This window comes from Mus musculus, chromosome X (genome assembly GCF_000001635.26).
Source record: "Mus musculus strain C57BL/6J chromosome X, GRCm38.p6 C57BL/6J".
Classification (NCBI taxonomy): Eukaryota; Metazoa; Chordata; class Mammalia; order Rodentia; family Muridae; genus Mus; species Mus musculus.
In genome coordinates, this window is record NC_000086.7 from 51,793,600 (window position 1) to 51,812,097 (window position 18,498).

Genomic DNA, 18,498 nt, shown 5'->3' on the forward strand with positions numbered 1-18,498 from the left:
TGAAAGACCCCCCCACACACACACACACACAAAACCTCGCAAGTCTCAAGTTTTTAGGAAGTCTGCATGGGGTTTATGGGGGGCACTTGTGGCTATCTGGATTTCCCTATTTCACTTGTACAACCTCAAGAATCTGGCAGACTTAGCCCTGATGGGACAACCTCATCAGCTCCTTCTAGGCCTCGGGCACAGCTTTTAAAATTATATGTTCCACAGTTCCTTTTGGATCCTCAAGTAGGCCTGTCCCTAACATAAGAGGCAATAAATCCCCATAGTCCAATTCGAACACTAAACCTTACTATGAACTGGACAAAAGAGAATTCTTTTCACATGTTTTCATAGGACCTTCAGTGACTGCATCAAGCTTCACCAAGTGCCAAAGTTACTATGTAGATCATTTTTACTGCTTCTACACATGCTGTTACTGAAACGGCACATACATCTGCATGACCTACACAGCTTTTACAATTCCACACATTACAAAGCTGTCTAGATTATCTGGTTTAACAAAATACATTCTTTAAATTGAATTAGTTCCTATACCTTTCCCTACATATAGAATATTAAAGTTTAGAAATAAGAAATGAAGACACTTGAATGAGAATGACACTTTATATAAAGATATCTTCTCAGAATTAATATGGATATTTTCACAAAAACATTAGTTGGAGTAACATTAAAATGTTCAGAGGGGTCCTGACTAGATACCTGGACAGTGAGTAATTTTAGATCTACTCAATGCTGCTTAGAACTTACCCAGATGAACTAATTGTGTATCTTCTCCTAAATTTGTATTCACCTATGTCATTATAATTGTTTAAAACTACTCCATGTGAAAGCATTTACATCTGAGAAACTGGAAAAATCCCACATACCTGATTTTTCTTTTCCTGTGGAAAACCAATTGTTTTTAAACACCACTTTTTGTAGTCTCTAGACTTTCCTTATAAGCACATATTGCAATAATAATTTGGAAGTCAACATTGAGCCTATATTAACTTCTGTGTAATGAAACTCAAGAAGAACGAAGACCAAAGTGTAGACACTTTGCCCCTTCTTAGAATTGGGAACAAAACACCCATGGAAGGAGTTACAGAGACAAAGTTTGGAGCTGAGACAAAAGGATGGACCATCTAGAGACTGCCATATCCGGGGATCCATCCCATAATCAGCCTCCAAACACTGACACCATTGCATAGACTAGCAAGATTTTGCTGAAAGGACCCAGATGTAGCTGTCTCTTGTGAGACTATGCCGGGGCCCAGCAAACACAGAAGTGGATGCTCACAGTCAGCTAATGGATGGATCATAGGGCTCCCAATGGAGGAGCTAGAGAAAGTAGCCAAGGAGCTAAAGGGATCTGCAACCCTATAGGTGGAACAACATTATGAGCTAACCAGTACCCCGGAGCTCTTGACTCTAGCTGCATATATATCAAAAGATGGCCTAGTCGGCCATCACTGGAAAGAGAGGCCCATTGGACTTGCAAACTTTATATGCCCCAGTACAGGGGAATTCCAGGGCCAAAAAGGGGGAGTGGGTGGGCAGGGGAGTGGGGGTGGGTGGATATGGGGGACTTTTGGTATAGCATTGGAAATGTAAATGAGTTAAATACCTAATTAAAAAAAAAAAAAAAAAAAAGATGGCCTAGTCGGCCATCACTGGAAAGAGAGGCCCATTGGACTTGCAAACTTTATATGCCCCAGTACAGGGGAACGCCAGGGCCAAAAAGTGGGAGTGGGTGGGTAGAGGAGTGGGGAGGAGGGTATGGGGACTTTTGGGATAGCATTGGAAATGTAAATGAGTAAAATACCTAATTTAAAAAATATAAAAAAAACCTTCTGTGTAAATAGTGCCTTTTCATGAAGTACTATGCAAAAAGCCCCTTTCCTCCATAAAACAGCCATTATCCCATAAGCTTAACCTAAAATGACCTTTGCAATCTAAACTCTCTCTGGTACTCATATAAAATAAGCAGCATGAAAACACATTTAATCTAAGTAAAGGTTTAAGAGAGTAAAACCACACCATGGATTAGCACATTAAAACGTAAAATACCTGGATATCAAAGTGGATCACAGTTAAGGTAGAAGGGAAACATCTGAACTGCCTTGGTACCTAGAAGCCACACTTTAGCCTGAGTTCCAAATAAGGTTATTTTCACTATTCCTACAGTGTCCAAATTCTAAGGCTATCCACCCAAGTAGAGATTTTCCAATTCATATTCTTCAGCCTCATAACTACTTTAGAATGTGAAGCTAACACTTAACAAAAGTACACACTAAAGTACTTTTAGGTTTTCCTCCAAAAACTCCCAAATGAAGAGATTGAATATTACTGTGCAGTAGGTAGAATTCCATTCAAAAGGAAACTACCACCGGGAAGAATTCCGGATCTACATCATACCACTTCAGGTAGGCCCAAGGCTGGCAAGCTCCACTAGCTGATTCTAGATAACGCTTTCTCTAAATACTTCTGGCCTCGGCCTACTGCTTGAAGAGAAGTAACAATGACCTCTACTTTCTAGAGCTTTAGAGTAACTAATTTCAGGATAAATCAGCTTTGAAATGTCAGTATGCTGTATAAAAGTTTTAGTTTCTATTTTAAATATTTAGGGGTTTGTTTGACTTGTTTTTCCCCCATTCTAAAATATAATCTTTCTTTAGAAGTATCTCTAGTCTGAAATTTGGTATTCTAATATACTGAATGCTTCAATCTTAAATTGACAGGCAATTCTATAACACATTAGAAAGAAATCCCAGTGGCCTAGTTGGACATCAATGGGAGGAGAGGTCCTGTGAAGGCTCTATGCCCCAGTGTAGGGGAATGCCAGGGCCAGGATGTGGGAGTCGGTGGGTTGGGGACCAGGGGAAGGGGAGAGGAGGAGGGGGAGGGGGTTTTTGGAAGGGAAACCAGGAAAGGGGATAACATTTGAAATGTAAATAAAGAAAATACCTAATTAAAAAAAAGAAAAAAAAATCCTGGGTCTCCGGGAGATCCTTCAACAGTTAAGAGCTTGTTCTTCTTCCAAAGGACCCAGATTCGGTTCTTAGCACTCACATGGTAGTTTACAACCATTTGTATCTTCATTTCTAAGTGATCAGATGCAGGCACTAGGCATATATATGGCACATATATATACATATATAGGAAAACCATGCATAAATATCAAATAAAATTTTAAAAAGGAATCTTGATGAAGTTATATTCTTAGCCAGAAAACTAACAGTAAAGATAAACTCAAGTTCAGGTACAGGACCTCTATACACCTGGGGAAAAACTCAGACAATAATCTGAGTTAAAATACAACAAATACAATGTGCTTACCAATCAAGTCCTAGGATTTGCTGCTGTATAGAACAGAGACTCTGGCCTAAAGAGTAACAAGAAAGAATGCATATTATATAGAGCAAACATTCAGTGAAGTTCACTTGAAATTGATTCTTTTTGTCACACCCAACTTAATCAAATCCATTCATCCATCCATTTTACATGAAATGGGAGACACAGGTGTCAAGGTGCCTTAGCAAGTAGAACACAAATCCTTCCCAGATTCTGATGCCCAAATTCATTCACAATTTAAACAGGAGTTTAAAATATAGAAATGTATGTTAGAAACCAGCTGAGTAGACAGACTATTCAAAAACCTATAGTGAAAATAAGCTAAGTGAGTTTTCGACTCCCAGAATGCCTTAAGAGTCTCAGCAACAACTCTATATGCCCCAGTACAGGGGAACACCAGGGCCAAGAAGTGGGAGTGGGTGGGTAGGGGAGCAGGGCGGGGGGAGGGTATACGGAACTTTCCGGATAGCATTTGAAATGTATATAAAGAAAATAATAAATAAAAAAATAAAGAGGAAAAAAGGAGTCTCAGCAACATTTTGAAAAGATATGGAAGGGTCAAGGTTTGCAGAAGTGGCCTATTTGTTACTTATATGGCGTATGCATGTTTTCTGGACCTCTGTACCAAATATATGCTATGAGTGGGATAAGCCCATAAGCTCCCACATTTACTATCACCCATTTGTTGCATAGGTCTTATATTCCTACCCACTACCATCTCAGAAAGAGCTGGCTTTCACATTCTCTTCAAAAATCACACTGTTATATCCATAAAAGGTACCTGAACACACCAACACTCTCTTGACTCTTGCAGTTCTGTTTTTTTTTTTTTTTTTTTTTTTTGCAGTCCACTCCAGGTAATTCTTCCACCGTCAACTAGATTTTCTAAAATTAAAAAAAAAAAAATAACTTAAAGCTCAGACTTCATTCTTGTGATATGAGAAGAGCATAGGAATGTTAATGTTTCTCAGTCACAGCCACAGCACGAAAGACAGGAAGCAGCAGCTGGAAAAGGATGCCTCTGGGGAAGAAGTTGTGGGACTAGAGGGCAGCCTGCAGTTCACAGTAAATACTGTTCTTAGAGAGGACCAGAATTTAGTTCCCAGCACTCACATCAGGTGGGGCTCACAGCCACCTGGAACTCCAGTTCCATGGGATCTAACTACTCTTCTGACCTCCATATATGTGCCCAAGCACATAAACAAAAAATAAATTTGGGAGGGGATAAGTTGTAGAAATAATGTCTCTAACTTAGGTCAGCAACTCCCCAGAAGTGACTCTATCGCTGTTTGTAGTTTGGAGCTCTAGAGACTCAGGGAAAGAGTTTGAATATCTATTTTAGTGATAACACAGGGGAGGGAATGGCTGGTCCTCTATAAAATATCTATCACATCTCACAGCATACATATGCTCTGAATTTCTCTAAGTCATTTTTAAAATGGGTACCCATGCCACCTTCTTCATTTCATTTTAAACAACTATAAGCAGGTCATAAAAGTAGTTTTGCATGATTCTCTAAAGGAGGTTCTGCAGAACTCGGTGAGAACATTTACCTGTGAGGAGGCAGTAAAGCACTCCCTGGCTGGAACACAGGTGTTCTTGCTCAGAAGAACTGAAAATGGATTGGGAGGCAGGAGGCAGGCATGCAGAGAAAAAGATAACATAAGGTAAGCAGCACCGTCCTATTGCTGACTACCGAATCAAAATTACTATTCAAAATTTTAACACTCCCTTCTAAATGAACTATAATTCATATTGAATTGATCAAAAAGAAATGATTAAATATTGTATAGTGAGCAATGAATGCCCATTATTTTTCTAGCAGGGTTATGTCAAGTCTATTTCATCAAGACCCTTGTGGGCATTTCATCAGAATTTCTAAATTTCTATACAACTTTACTATAAAATATCTAACTTTAACATCACACAGAAAAGGCTGGGAGAGGTAGTACATACCTAAAATTCCAGCAGCTAAGATGCAGAAGCAGAATAGGGAATTCAAGGCCAGCCTCAGCTACACAGTGAGGTTAGGGGCAGATAAGCCTTCATGAAACCCTGTTCTCAAATAAACAGAAAGCTAAAAACTAACCAAGCAAAAAGACCCATTACAAAACACAACTTCCAAGTGCATTCTACTGACCCAAACTATTAAATGTTCACACATTTGCTTTCTGAGACATTGAGATAGCTTTTACCAGACAGTAAAAGCACTTGCCCTGCAAACTTATCAACCTAAGTTCAATTTCCATTGAACTTAATTTCAGGGGATGTTAGGTGAACCCTGCAAATTATCCTGATTTCCATGCATGCTCTGTGTCACACATGTGCACATGCACACATACACACACATGAACACACACATCATATAAACAACAAAAATATAATTTCCATACTCACGTAAATGACTCACACTTTTCAATTTAAACAACTAACTGACTAGACATACAATTGAACTATAGGATGCTACCACTCAAAAAAACCCATAAACCAGAAACTTTTCTTTTTAAATTACCGTATAAGAAGACTGATGGCAAAATTTAACCATACAAATAACATTAACAAATGAGGGGGGGCCTGAAAAATTCACAGAAAGACAAGTAGCTATCAGCTAAGTTATAGATTCAATCACTTAGGATATGATTTTTTTTTCCTGGTCAGAAAATAACAGAAACAATTTAAGATTTAAACAAGCACACAATTAAAAAACCATCTGAAAATGTGGAATAAGAAATATATCACACTTATAGAAGCCACTGTGCTATTTCTAACCCTGGTTCTCTATCTCCCCCTCCCTGTTTTTTGAGATGCCTGGCTATTGAAGTCAGGTTATGCTCAAACTTGTGCTATCACACTGTTCCCAGTTTAGCCTCTGCATATACTCTTCCTTAGTAACTAGGAATATAAATATATCACTGAATTTCCTCACTTTTGAAAACACCACCAAACTATAAAACCATACACAAGAGTTTCCAAAAGCAATAATTAACCAAATAAAATCAAGAAAATCAGGTTTTAAGATGAGAATGTAACTTAGTTGAGCCCCAAAGCAAACTCTAACCTTATAAGGCTTACGGACCTCATTGTTTAAAAATATATTTCTTTGATTTTACATGTATGGATGTTTTACCTGCATATATGCCTGTTATATGCTATGCATTCAGTACCCAAAGAAGCCAGAAGAGGGCAACAGATCCCTTGAGACTGACATTCCAGCCCGTTAACCACCTTGTCTGTCGGTGCTGGGAACTGAAGAGCACTTGGTGCTCTTAACCAGAGACATTGCTCCATACTTGTGCCCACCTCCGGAGTGCTGGGATTTCACATATTCCCACTTTAACCACTAAGAGTTCAACCTAGCTATTTTTAAAACCATTTTAATAAGTGGGCTTCATTATATTTTCTCACATATAGACTCTTAGGTAATGTGTATGTGTGTGTATGTATACACATTACTGTTCCCCTACATAAATTTGTACCATTATGGAAGTATATTAGTCTGTATATATTGATACAGAGCATACTACATGTAATTAAGAACTATATATTACATATAGTTTGTGTATGAAATTAAAAAACTCAAAACAAATCTTTTTTTTTTTTTTCTTTCGAGACAGGGTTTCTCTGAGTAGCCCTGGCTGTCCTGGAACTCACTTTGTAGACCAGGCTGGTGTCGAACTCAGAAATCCGCCTGCCTCTGCCTCCCCCCAAGTGCTGGGATTAATAAGCGTGCGCCACCAACGCCCGGCTTCAAAACAAATCTTAAGACAGCTTCGAGAAGCTGCGGCTCCCTGTCTCTCCCAGTCAAGGCTCTCCATCAGTCCACACAACCTGTCTAGGCTCCTAAAAAAAAGCACTCCCCATACATGCTTACCGCTAAAGTTCCCGGTCGAGGCCACAGCTGCCGCTGCTGCGCCGTCTGTGGTACTTCCGGTCTGGTCCTGTCTGCGCTGGTCTGAGCTGGTCCGGTCCTCACTCTGGTTCACACCCCTGTTCAAAACTACCAGTCAATGTGGACCCTCCCAGTCGAAGCTCCCCTTTACCACTCCCGAACCGTCTTTACCTTTTTGTCTCCTTGCTGTCCTGTTTACCAGAGTGTAAAGTGTCTAGCACTGTACACTCCAAAAGCTGAGACAAAATGGAGGCTGGGCACCCCGGTGAGCCTCCTTTTATAGGCAGACCCCCACGGATCTAGATTGGTTGTGGCTAAGAAGATTGACAGGGATAATATTTACTCTCATCTTCTCTTTAATTAGAGACCCTCCCTACCCTAGATACTTACTCCTCATTGGTGAAAAGTGTTTGCAGTGTCATCCTTCTGACTGTTGGGGGTTCTAAGAACTGTGGGAAGTACAAAATAAAACCCACTGTGATGTAACTCAAAATCCACACTCTGATTGGTTCAGTGCCAAATTCAAAAAAAGAATGCCCGCGCTCAAGATGCAACCATTATATGGAGAATTTTAGCGCCATTTCTGACTCAGCCGTTAGAAAATGTTTTTCACTTTTACTGAGAGTTTTTTCCCCAGCCGTCTCTACCTTAGCCGTTTAGAAAAGGTTATCCCCCTTTATTGAGAGTTCTTTCCTACCAATTCTACCTTAGCAGTTAAGAAATGGTTATTCCCTTGTATTGAGAGTTCTTTCACGCTGTCTCCGGCAGCTGTTAGAAACGGCTTTTCGCCGGATAATGGTGGCTGCACGCCTTTAGTCCCAGCACTCGGGAGGCAGAGGCAGGTGAATTTCTGAGTTCGAGGCCGGGCTGGTCTACAGAGTGAGTTCCAGGACAGCCAGAGATACACAGAGAAACCCTGTCTTGAAAAACCGAAAGAAAGAAAGAAAGAAAGAAAGAAAGAAAGAAAGAAAGAAAGAAAGAAAGAAAGAAAGAAAGAAGGAAAGAAAGGGTTTTTCACTTTTACTGAGAGGTTTTCCCCAGCCGTCTCTACCTTAGCCGTTTAGAAAAGGTTATCCCCCTTTATTGAGAGTTCTTTCCTACCAATTCTACCTTAGCAGTTAAGAAATGGTTATTCCCTTGTATTGAGAGTTCTTTCACTTTTTTAAAAATATTTTTTAAATATTTTTTTCCTCAATTACATTTCCAATGATAGTTCTTTCACGCTGTCTCAGGCAGCTGTTAGAAATGGTTTTTCGCCAGATAATGGTGGCGGCACGCCTTTAATCCCAGCACTCGGGAGGCAGAGGCAGGTGAATTTCTGAGTTCGAGGCCAACCTGGTCTACAAAGTGAGTTCCAGGATAGCTAGGACTACACAGAGAAACCCTGTCTCGAAAAGCAAAACAAAACAAAACAAAACAGAAAGAAGGAAGGAAGGAAGGAAGGAAGGAAAGAAAGAAAGAAAGAAAGAAAGAAAGAAAGAAAGAAAGAAAGAAAGAAAGGAAGGGTTTTTCACTTTTACTGAGAGGTTTTTCCCTAGCCGTCTCTACCTTAGCCGTTTAGAAAAGGTTATCCCCCTTTATTGAGAGTTCTTTCCTACCAATTCTACATTAGCAGTTAAGAAATGGTTATCCCCTTGTATTGAGAGTTCTAGAAACGGTTTTTCGCAGTATAATGGTGGCTGCACACCTTTAATCCCAGCACCCGGGAGGCAGAGGCAGGTGGATTTCTGAGTTCTAGGCCAGCCTGGTCTACAGAATGAGTTCCAGGACAGCTAGGGCTACACAGAGAAACCCTGTCTCAAAAAACAAGAACAACAACAACAAAAACCAAGGGAAAAAAAAGAAAGAAAGAAATTGTTATGCCTTTTATCAAGAGTTTTTCCTCAGCTATTTCTATCTTAGCAGTTAAACAGTTATTCTTTTTTTTATTCTAATGAATATTTATTAAGTAGGTCATAGTTAAAGGAAAAACAAGCTTTGAGCTTTACACTTCAAACAGATAATATTGCTTCAAATGGAGAGCTACTTAATTTTCCTTTCTTATTGTGGATAGTCAAACCTATCCAAGCCTTTAATCACACTTAGGAGGCCTAACTAATAGGATATAACTTAAGGGTTTTTTTTTATTAGGTATTTTCCTCGTTTACATTTTCAATGCTATCCCAAAGGTCCCCCATACCCACCCCCCCCAATCCCCTACCCACCCACTCCCCCTTTTTGGCCCTGGCGTTCCTCTGTACTGGGGCATATAAAGTTTGCGTCTCCAATGGGCCTCTCTTTCCAGTGATGGCCGACTAGGCCATCTTTTGATACATATGCAGCTAGAGACAAGAGCTCCCGGGTACTGGTTAGTTCATATTGTTGTTCCACCTATAGGGTTGCAGTTCCCATTAGCTCCTTGGGTAATTTCTCTAGCTCATCCATTGGGGGCCGTGTGACCCATCCAATAGCTGACTGTGATCATCCACTTCTGTGTTTGCTAGGCCCCGGCATAGTCTCACAAGAGAGAGCTATAATTGGGTCCTTTCAGCAAAATCTTGCTAGTCTATGCAATGGTGTCAGCATTTGGAAGCTGATTATCGGATGGATCCCTGCATATGGCAATCACTAGATGGTCCATCCTTTCATCACAGCTCCAAATTTTGTCTCTGTAACTCCTTCTATGGGTGTTTTGTTCCCATTTCTAAGAAAGGGTAAAGTGTCCACACTTTGGTCTTCGTTCTTCTTGAATTTCATGCGTTTGGCAAGTTGTATCTTATATCTTGGGTATCTTAAGTTTCTGGGCTAATATCCACTTATCAGTGAGTACATATTGTGCGAGTTCCTTTGTGATTGGGTTACCTCACTCAGGATGATACCCTCCAGGTCCATCCATTTGCCTAGGAATTTCATAAATTCATTTTTTTAATAGCTGAGTAGTATTCCATTGTGTAAATGTACCACATTTTCTGTATCCATTCCTCTGTTGAGGGGCATCTGGGTTCTTTCCAGCTTCTGGCTATTATAAACAAGGCTGCTATGAACATAGTGGAGCATGTGTCCTTCTTACCGGTTGGGACATCTTCTGGATATATGCCCAGGAGAGGTATTGCGGGATCCTCCAGTAGTACTATGTCCAATTTTCTGAGGAACTGCCAGACTGATTTCCAGAGTGGTTGTACAAGCCTGCAATCCCACCAACAATGGAGGAGTGTTCCCCTTTCTCCACATCCTCGCCAGCATCTGCTGTCACCTGAGTTTTTGATCTTAGCCATTCTGACTGGAGTAAAGTGGAATCTCAGGGTTGTTTTGATTTGCATTTCCCTGATGATTAAGGATGTTGAACATTTTTTCAGGTGTTTCTCTGCCATTCGGTATTCCTCAGGTGAGAACTCTTTGTTCAGCTCTGAGCTCCATTTTTTTTATTAGATATTTTCTTTATTTAGACTTCAAATATTATCCCCTTTCATGGTCCCCCCCCCAACTCCCCTGTCCCACCTTTGCTCCCCCTGCTCACTATTCCACCCGCTCCTGCTTCCCTGTACTGGTGTTCTGCTACCCTGGGGCATAGAGCCTTTACAGGATCAAAAGCCTCTCTAGTCATTGATGTCTCACAAGAATATCCTATGCTACTTGCAGCTGGAGGCATGGGTCCTCCTTGTGTACTCTTAGATTGGTGGTTTAGTCCCTGGGAGCACTTCGGGTCCTGGTTGGTACATATTGTTGTTCCTCCGCCTATTGGGCTGCAAAGCATTTTAGCTCTTTGGGTCCTTTCTATAGCTCCTCCAATGGGAACCCTGGGCTCAGTCCAATGGATGGCTGTGGGCATTCACTTCTGTATTTGTAAGGCACTGGCAAAGCATCTCAGGATACAACTATATCAGGCTCATGTCAGCAAATAATTGTTGGCATCCACAATAGTGTCTGGGTTTGGTAACTGTATAAGGGATGGAACCCCAGGTGGGACATTCTCTGGATGGCCTTTGCTTCAGTTTCTGCTCCACAGTTTGTCTCTGTATCTCCTTCCATGGGTATTTTGGTCCCCTTTCAAGGAGGACCAAAGTATCCACACTTTGATCTTCCTTCTTCTTGTGCTTCATGTGGTCTGCAAATTGTATCTTGGTTATTCCAAACATCTGGGCTAATATCCTTTTATCAGTCAGTGCATACCATGTGTGTTCTTTTGTGACTGGGTTACCTCACTCAGGATGATACTTTCTAGTTTCTTCCACTCACCTACGAATTTCATAAATTCATTGTTTTTAATAGCTGAGTAGTACTCCGGGGTTATTTGATTTTCTGGAGTCCACCTTCTTGAGTTCTTTATATATATTGGATATTAGTCTCCTATCCGGTTTGGGATAGGTAAAGATCCTTTCCCAATCTGTTGGTGGTCTTTTTGTCTTATTGACGGTGTCTTTTGCTTTGCAGAAGCTTTGCAATTTTATGAGGTCCCATTTATCGATTCTTGATCTTACAGCATAAGCCATTGCTGTTCTATTCAGGAATTTTCCCCCTGAACCCATATCTTCGAGGCTTTTCCCTACTTTCTCCTCTATAAGTTTCAGTGTCTCTGGTTTTATGTGGAGTTCCTTAATCCACTTAGATTTGACCTTAGTACAAGGAGATAGAAATGGATCAAATCGCATTCTTCTACATGATAATTGCCAGTCGTGCCAGCACCATTTGTCGAAAATGCTGTCTTTTTTCCACTGGATGGTTTTAGCTCCCTTGTCAAAGATCAGGTGACCATAGGTGTGTAGATTCATCTCTGGGTCTTCAATTCTGTTCCATTGGTCTACTTGTCTGTCACTATACCAGTACCATGCAGTTTTGATCACAATTGCTCTGTAGTACAGTTTTAGGTCCGGCATGGTGATTCCACCAGAGGTTCTTTTATCCTTGAGAAGAGTTTTTGCTATCCTCGGTTTTTTGTTATTCCAGATGAATCTGCAGATTGCCCTTTCTAATTCGATGAAGAATTGAGTTGGAATTTTGATGGGGATTGCATTGAATCTGTAGATTGCTTTTGGCAAGATGGCCATTTTTACAATGTTGATCCTGCCAATCCATGAGCATGGGAGATCTTTCCATCTTCTGAGATCTTCTTTAATTTCTTTCTTTAGAGACTTGAAGTTCTTATCATACAGATCTTTCACTTCCTTAGTTAGAGTCACGCCAAGGTATTTTATATTATTTGTGACTATTGAGAAGGGTGTTGTTTCCCTAATTTCTTTCTCAGCCTGTTTATCCTTTGTGTACAGAAAGGCCATTGACTTGTTTAATTTTATATCCAGCTACTTCATTGAAGCTGTTTATCAGGCTTAGGAGTTCTCTGGTGGAATTTTTAGGGTCACTTATATATACTATCATATCATCTGCAAAAAGTGGTATTTTGACTTCTTCCTTTCCAATTTGTATCCCCTTGATCTCCTTTTGTTGTCTAATTGCTCTGGCTAGGACTTCAAGTACAATGTTGAATAGGTAGGGCGAGAATGGACAGCCTTGTCTAGTCCCTGATTTTAGTGGGATTGCTTCCAGCTTCTCACCATTTACTTTGATGTTGGCTATTGGTTTGCTGTAGATTGCTTTTATCATTAAACAGTTATTCTTTTTTGAGAGTTCTTTCCACCATTTCTACCTTAGCGGTAGAAATAGTTGTTCACTTTTTTGGAGAGTGCCCCCCCCCACCCCCCATCACTTCTAACTTAGCCATTAGAAATGGCTTTTCATTTTTATGGAGAGTTTTCCCCAGCCATTTCTACCTTATTTGGCTGAAGTGGTTATTCCCATTTTTGAGAGTTCTTTTCTGCCATTTCTGCCTTAGCAGTTAGAAATGGTTTTTCACTTTTATGCAGAGGTTTTTCCCCAGCCATGTCTATATTAGCCTTCAGAAATGGTTATTCCCTTTTACTGAGAGTTCTTTCCTGCCTTTTCTGTCTTAGCTGTTTGAAACTTGCCAGATGCCTGAATACTGGTTGGTTTTAGTGTGGGAAGGGGCCACAGTACTGAGGGGACAGTGTAATAAAATTCAAGTCCACTAGATTCAATACAGATTATAATTAGCCAAATTTGTTAAAACTGCTAGCAGAGTCACAGTCTCTAAGCCAAATTAGAGAAATGCCTTAGCAATGTAGGTGGAAGAAATGTTTTTAAATGTGAAATTATTTCAACATGGTGGAATTTACAGCAATGTGAGAAACTTCTACCTAGCTGAAAACTTGCCTCACTGCTGCCAGCTATGTGAGGAACTGCCTCACTTCTTCTGGGTCTGAGTTAGCCAGGCATGGTGGTATAGCAATGGAGAGGCAGAGGCAGGTGGATCTCTGAATCAGAGGCCAGCCTTTGTCTACAGAGTAAGTTCCAGCACAACCAGGGCTACACAGAGAATTCATGTCTAAAAAAAATAATAATAAATGAAAACCAAAAACAGACAAACAAACAAAAAAGTTGGTCATTTCACCATAGTTACACACTTCTGAGGACTGAGCCAGGTCAGAGTTTACAGGAATTTAGGTCAGAAGATGCAGTTTTCAGGAATTTAGGTCAGAAGTTGGAGTTTTCATAGCCATCACAACAATGAGCAGCAGCTAGATGAGATGGGAAGCTGAAAGCTTTGCATGTGGATGAAGGGGAAAGTAATGATGCTAAGGTCCTGCTCCCCAGTTGGTTCTTGGTTTGTCAGTAAAGAAAGCCAGGGGCCAATTTCTGGGTCAAAGGTGCGTGTGAGATTTCCATTTTCCAGGAGAAAAAAGCAATGCAGGGAAGGAGAGAGGAGTTTTTATGACATGCTTTGGAGGAAGAAGAATGCAGCAACCATGTGAAGGTCTCAGGGGGAGCTGGGGTCTGTGGCCACTACTATAGGTGGATGGCCAGGGATGTTTGACAGGGGCTAGGTGGGACTAGCCACTGAAGTTTAGGTCAGGTAGAGAGACAGAGATAAAATATTAATAAGAGCACATTTTTCCAGGCAGGATACAGTAATGCTCAGCAACTGTGCCAAGAAGGCAAGTTGTAAAAGAACAAACTGTATGTGTTTGTGTGTGAGTGTGTGTGTGTATGAGTGTGTGCGTGTGTGTGAGTGTGTGTGTGTGTGTGTGTGTGTGTGTGTGTGTGTGTGTGTGTGTGTGTGTCTTTTACTGGCAGAAAGTTGGGAAGTTGGGAAGGGGCTGGTAGTGTGGCCAATCCCTGAGCAAAGATGCTAGCATAAAACCACATGCAACTTGTGGAGGTTTGAACTTGTGTGGATATTGACAAAACTCTGTAAAGTCCAAGGGGAGAAAAAACACATAACCAGTCCCTAGGGGTTTAACACTAAACTGCAAGCTTTTGAAAACAAGTTTGGAAAACCATTCAAAAAAGCTTGCATGGACTGGTCAGAACCAGAAATTTAACCTATAAGATAACCTTTCAAAAGAGACTGGAAGAAACTACCACAAGGCCTGGAGAGTGGGAGATGAAGTAGGAAAACCAGAGGATTGCATATGAACAACATGCACAGAGGGCATGGTACAATCACTAAGTTTTGCTACTTTAGGTTTTTGGGGTTTTGTTATTATTATTATTTTGTTTTGTTTCAGTTTGTTTTTCAAGACAGTTTCTCTGTGTAATAGCTCTGGATGCTCTAGAACTTGCTCAGTAGACAAGGTTGACCTCAAACTCAAAGATCTGCCTGCCTCTGTCTCTCAAGTGCTGAGATTGAAGGTGTGTACCACCACCACCCAGCTACTTCATTTCTTATTTCTTACCCCATTAGAAGCATTTAACATGAGACAACATGAAAAATGACAGAGTTTTAGTAATTTTGAACAGCACTGCTATTAACATTCATGAATATGAACTTAAAGGGATAATTAATTATGCAAGTGTCTGAGCCTTCCTTAGGAACAACACTATGGTTAGTACCAGAAATCCATATTTTGCAAAAGCCTCCTAAATGATATAACTAGAGTTGCATGTATTGGTACAAATGACCTGGGTATAGCCCTCATAACAGTACTGGCTCAGGCACTCATCCCAATAGATTAATTAAAGAGACAATGATTAACAAAATGAAGGAAGGTTTTAATCAGGGTGCATTGGGAAGAGGAAAAGTTAAGTGTAAGGATTAAACACAAGAATTAGGGCAGGAGGGAAAAAAGGTATACATAGTAAGGACTCCAAGCTAAGGTGTGTTTCCACTTATTTTCACTCATGTGTATGTGTGTGCAAATGTGTATGCATGCATGTACATATGTGTATCTATGTATGTGTGCAGGCACATACATGTCTACATGCATACACACATACACACATAGATCAATGAAAATAATGATCACCAAAAAATAAAAGTATGCCTACAGAGATTCTCAGTCATACAAAACAAAGGGAACTGAGGCTGGAGAAATGGTTCAGCAGGTAAGAGCACTAGCTGTTTTCTAGAGGACACCAGTACAATATCCAGAACCAACCATCTATAACTCTAGTTTCAGGTGATCCAATAAATGCTCTCTTTTGGCCTTTGCAGGTACCATATACAGGTAGGTATACATCAAGGCAAAAAAAAAAACCTATACAGATAAGATAAAATAATTTAAATTTAAAAATGCAGCATAAGGATTTGAGTTTGATTCCCCAGTACTAACATAACAACAAATGGTGGAGTACACTTGAAACCTCAACATTTGGGAGGCAAAGACTGGTGGATCTTTTGAGATTGTCTGGTCAGCTAGCCTGACCTAGAGATCTCCAGGCTAATGAAAAATTATGGGAAGGAAAAAGGTGGATGGATGGATTTAAGGGAATGACACCTAAAGCTGACTTCTGGTAACCATGTGGGTATATACATATACATGTGTACCTACAATACATTCATATACAGAAAAATAAAAGTAAGAAAGCAATTATATTCACACAATGAATCTAAAAGAATAAAAGACCAAGATTCTTAGGAGAAAAAAATAAAATTCAGAGTTTATACTCTGATAACATCCAAAAAATATGAAAGTCAAATATATGTAAATGTGATAGAATCTTGTGGAAGAGGAGGCTGAGACATATAAGAGCCAGAGGGGATGGAGAGCACAAAAAGAACAGGCCCTGCTAAGTCATCAGGATCAATGCACACAGGAACTCAGAGACTGAGACACCATGAACAGGGACGGCATGGATATGCACAAGATGGGGTCCTAGAGCCAAAAGAAGATGTGGACATATACCCCATTCCTAACACAGAAGCTGTTTCCAGTGGATAACCACTTGTAGAAGTCTCACAAGGGAAACAAACTACTCTTAAGGGTGGGTGGCAGTCCCAGCAATAGTGGCCAAGAGAAAATGAATTCAATGGCATCTTTGGAGGTTCCATATCTCATTATGTCATGTCAAGTCCTCTCTTTCTTTTTTAAATTATTATCTTTTTAAATTTTTATTTTATTTTGTTTATATATTTTTCTCTCTTTTTACCCTGTAGGTCTTTTGTGTTATATCATGGCTTCCAGGTTAGTGTTTTTATGGGTGGGATTCCTGTGTGTGTGTGTGTGTAAGCTTGAGTATGCAAATGAGATCTCTGTACCTTTCCTTGTGCTCTTCCTCTTCAGTTTGTTTGTTTTGTCTTATTAATATGTTTGGTTTTGTTTTATCTTGTTACATTTTAGTTCTATTCCATGGAGGCCTGTTTGTTTTCTAAGGAGAGACAGAATGTGGGTGGATCTGGATGGGAGGGGAGATGGGTAAGAAGTGGAAGGATAAAGAGAGGATATATATTATATGAGGAAAAAACTTACTTTGGTCCTGAGAAGGCTCAGTGCCACAGTGTGGGGGAATGCCAGGGCAGGAGGATGGGAGTGGGTAGGTTGGGGAGCAGGGGGAGGGAAGATGGGATGGGGGTTTTCAGAAGGGAAACCAGGAAAGGGAATAACATTTGAAATGTAAATAAAGAAAATACCTAATTTAAAAAAAAAGGGGGGGAAACATTCCAAACATGTAGAAAGAACTGTTTGAAACAGCTTAAGTATTTAAATAAATAATTAATATGAAGATATACCAATGATGAGTAAGTCATAAAAAGATATTCAAAATCAATAGTTATCAGTAGAACAAATAGAAAATAAAACCACACTGAAGTGCCACTAAAAATATCCTAGGATGGCTAAACAAAAATATCAGGTACTAACATGTGTTGTTGAGGATGCAGAAAAATCTAAATTCTTATATAATTAGAAATCCAAAGTTAGCTCTCAGGTTTGGAAAACAGTCCTGTATGTCCTCAAATAACTTAACAGAGAGTTGATACTTGGACCACTAACTACATTGCTAAGTCCAGACTGGGGAAAAAAAAAACATATGTACCTAGAAAGTTTCACATGACTGCTCATAGCAACATGTTTCATCAAATCAAAGTGGCAAACAATTGCAGATGTCTGTCTATCCTATTAAAGAATAAACAAAAAGGAATATACTATAGTATAAGTTCAGCATAATCTATGTAGCAAGTCCCAGGCCATCTAGGTCTAAATAGTGAGGTCTTTATCCTTCCTAAATAATGCACTATAGCAAAACAATAGATTATTATTCAAGCCATAAAAGGAGGAAGGCACTACAATATGGATGGAAATGAGTGCCAACACCACACAAAATACAATTTCACTCATATCAAAGCCCAGAACAGGAAAGAAAACCCACAGAAACAACAAAGACTGCACTGACAGTCAGGGAGCCTGCATGGGCCTGACCTAGGCCTTCTGCATATATGCTATAGTTGTGTAGCTTGGTCTTCTTATGGTACTCCTAACAGTGGGAACAGGGGCTGTCTCTGCCTCTTTTTCCTGCTTTTGGAACCCCTTTCCTCCTACTGGGCTGCCTTGTCTAGCCTTAATAGAAGAGGAGGTACCGAGTCTTACTGCAGCTTGATATGCATGGTTAATTGATATCCCAGAAAGGCCTGACCTTTTTCGGAAGAGAAAAAGAGGAAGCATGGATAGTGGGAGATGGAGGAGGGACTGAGAGAAGAGGAGGGAAGGGAAACCATGGTCAGGATGTAACAAATATGTATATATGTATATTTTATAAATACTTATATATTATATGTATGTATGTATGTATGTATGTATGTATGTATGTATTATAAAAGATTTCCTTTTAAGGTGACCAAAGTGTCCTAAATTTAATTGTGCTTTCTGTTGTAAATATCTCTGAGGATCATCAGGAAGCCCACTTAATGTTAAACTGCCCAGTTTAAAATAATGAATTCTATCATATGTAGATTATATCATTCTAAAGATGTGTATTTCAACCACCTGATAACTATTCAA

General features: G+C 40.0%; 1 protein-coding gene and 1 long non-coding RNA gene across 3 annotated transcripts in view; one reads left to right on the forward strand and one right to left on the reverse strand.

Moving 5' to 3' along the window:
* Usp26 (ubiquitin specific peptidase 26) overlaps positions 1–7,634 on the reverse strand; it is a 48,567-nt gene extending 40,933 nt beyond the window's left edge. The window contains exons 1-6 of one of the 2 annotated variants that reach the window (NM_031388.2): positions 7,622–7,634; positions 7,403–7,545; positions 7,214–7,329; positions 4,896–4,954; positions 4,124–4,227; positions 3,328–3,373 (exon numbers count right to left, since the gene is read on the reverse strand). The gene's annotated coding sequence lies outside the window, so the exon portion shown is untranslated. Of the gene's footprint in view, positions 1–3,327; positions 3,374–4,123; positions 4,228–4,895; positions 4,955–7,213; positions 7,330–7,402; positions 7,600–7,621 lie in introns of those variants that run through there. The other variant, XM_017318645.1, reaches the window with a different exon arrangement.
* Positions 1–18,498, forward strand: part of Gm35727 — a 182,310-nt gene that overhangs the window by 111,843 nt on the left and 51,969 nt on the right. The gene's annotated exons all lie outside the window — the stretch shown is intronic.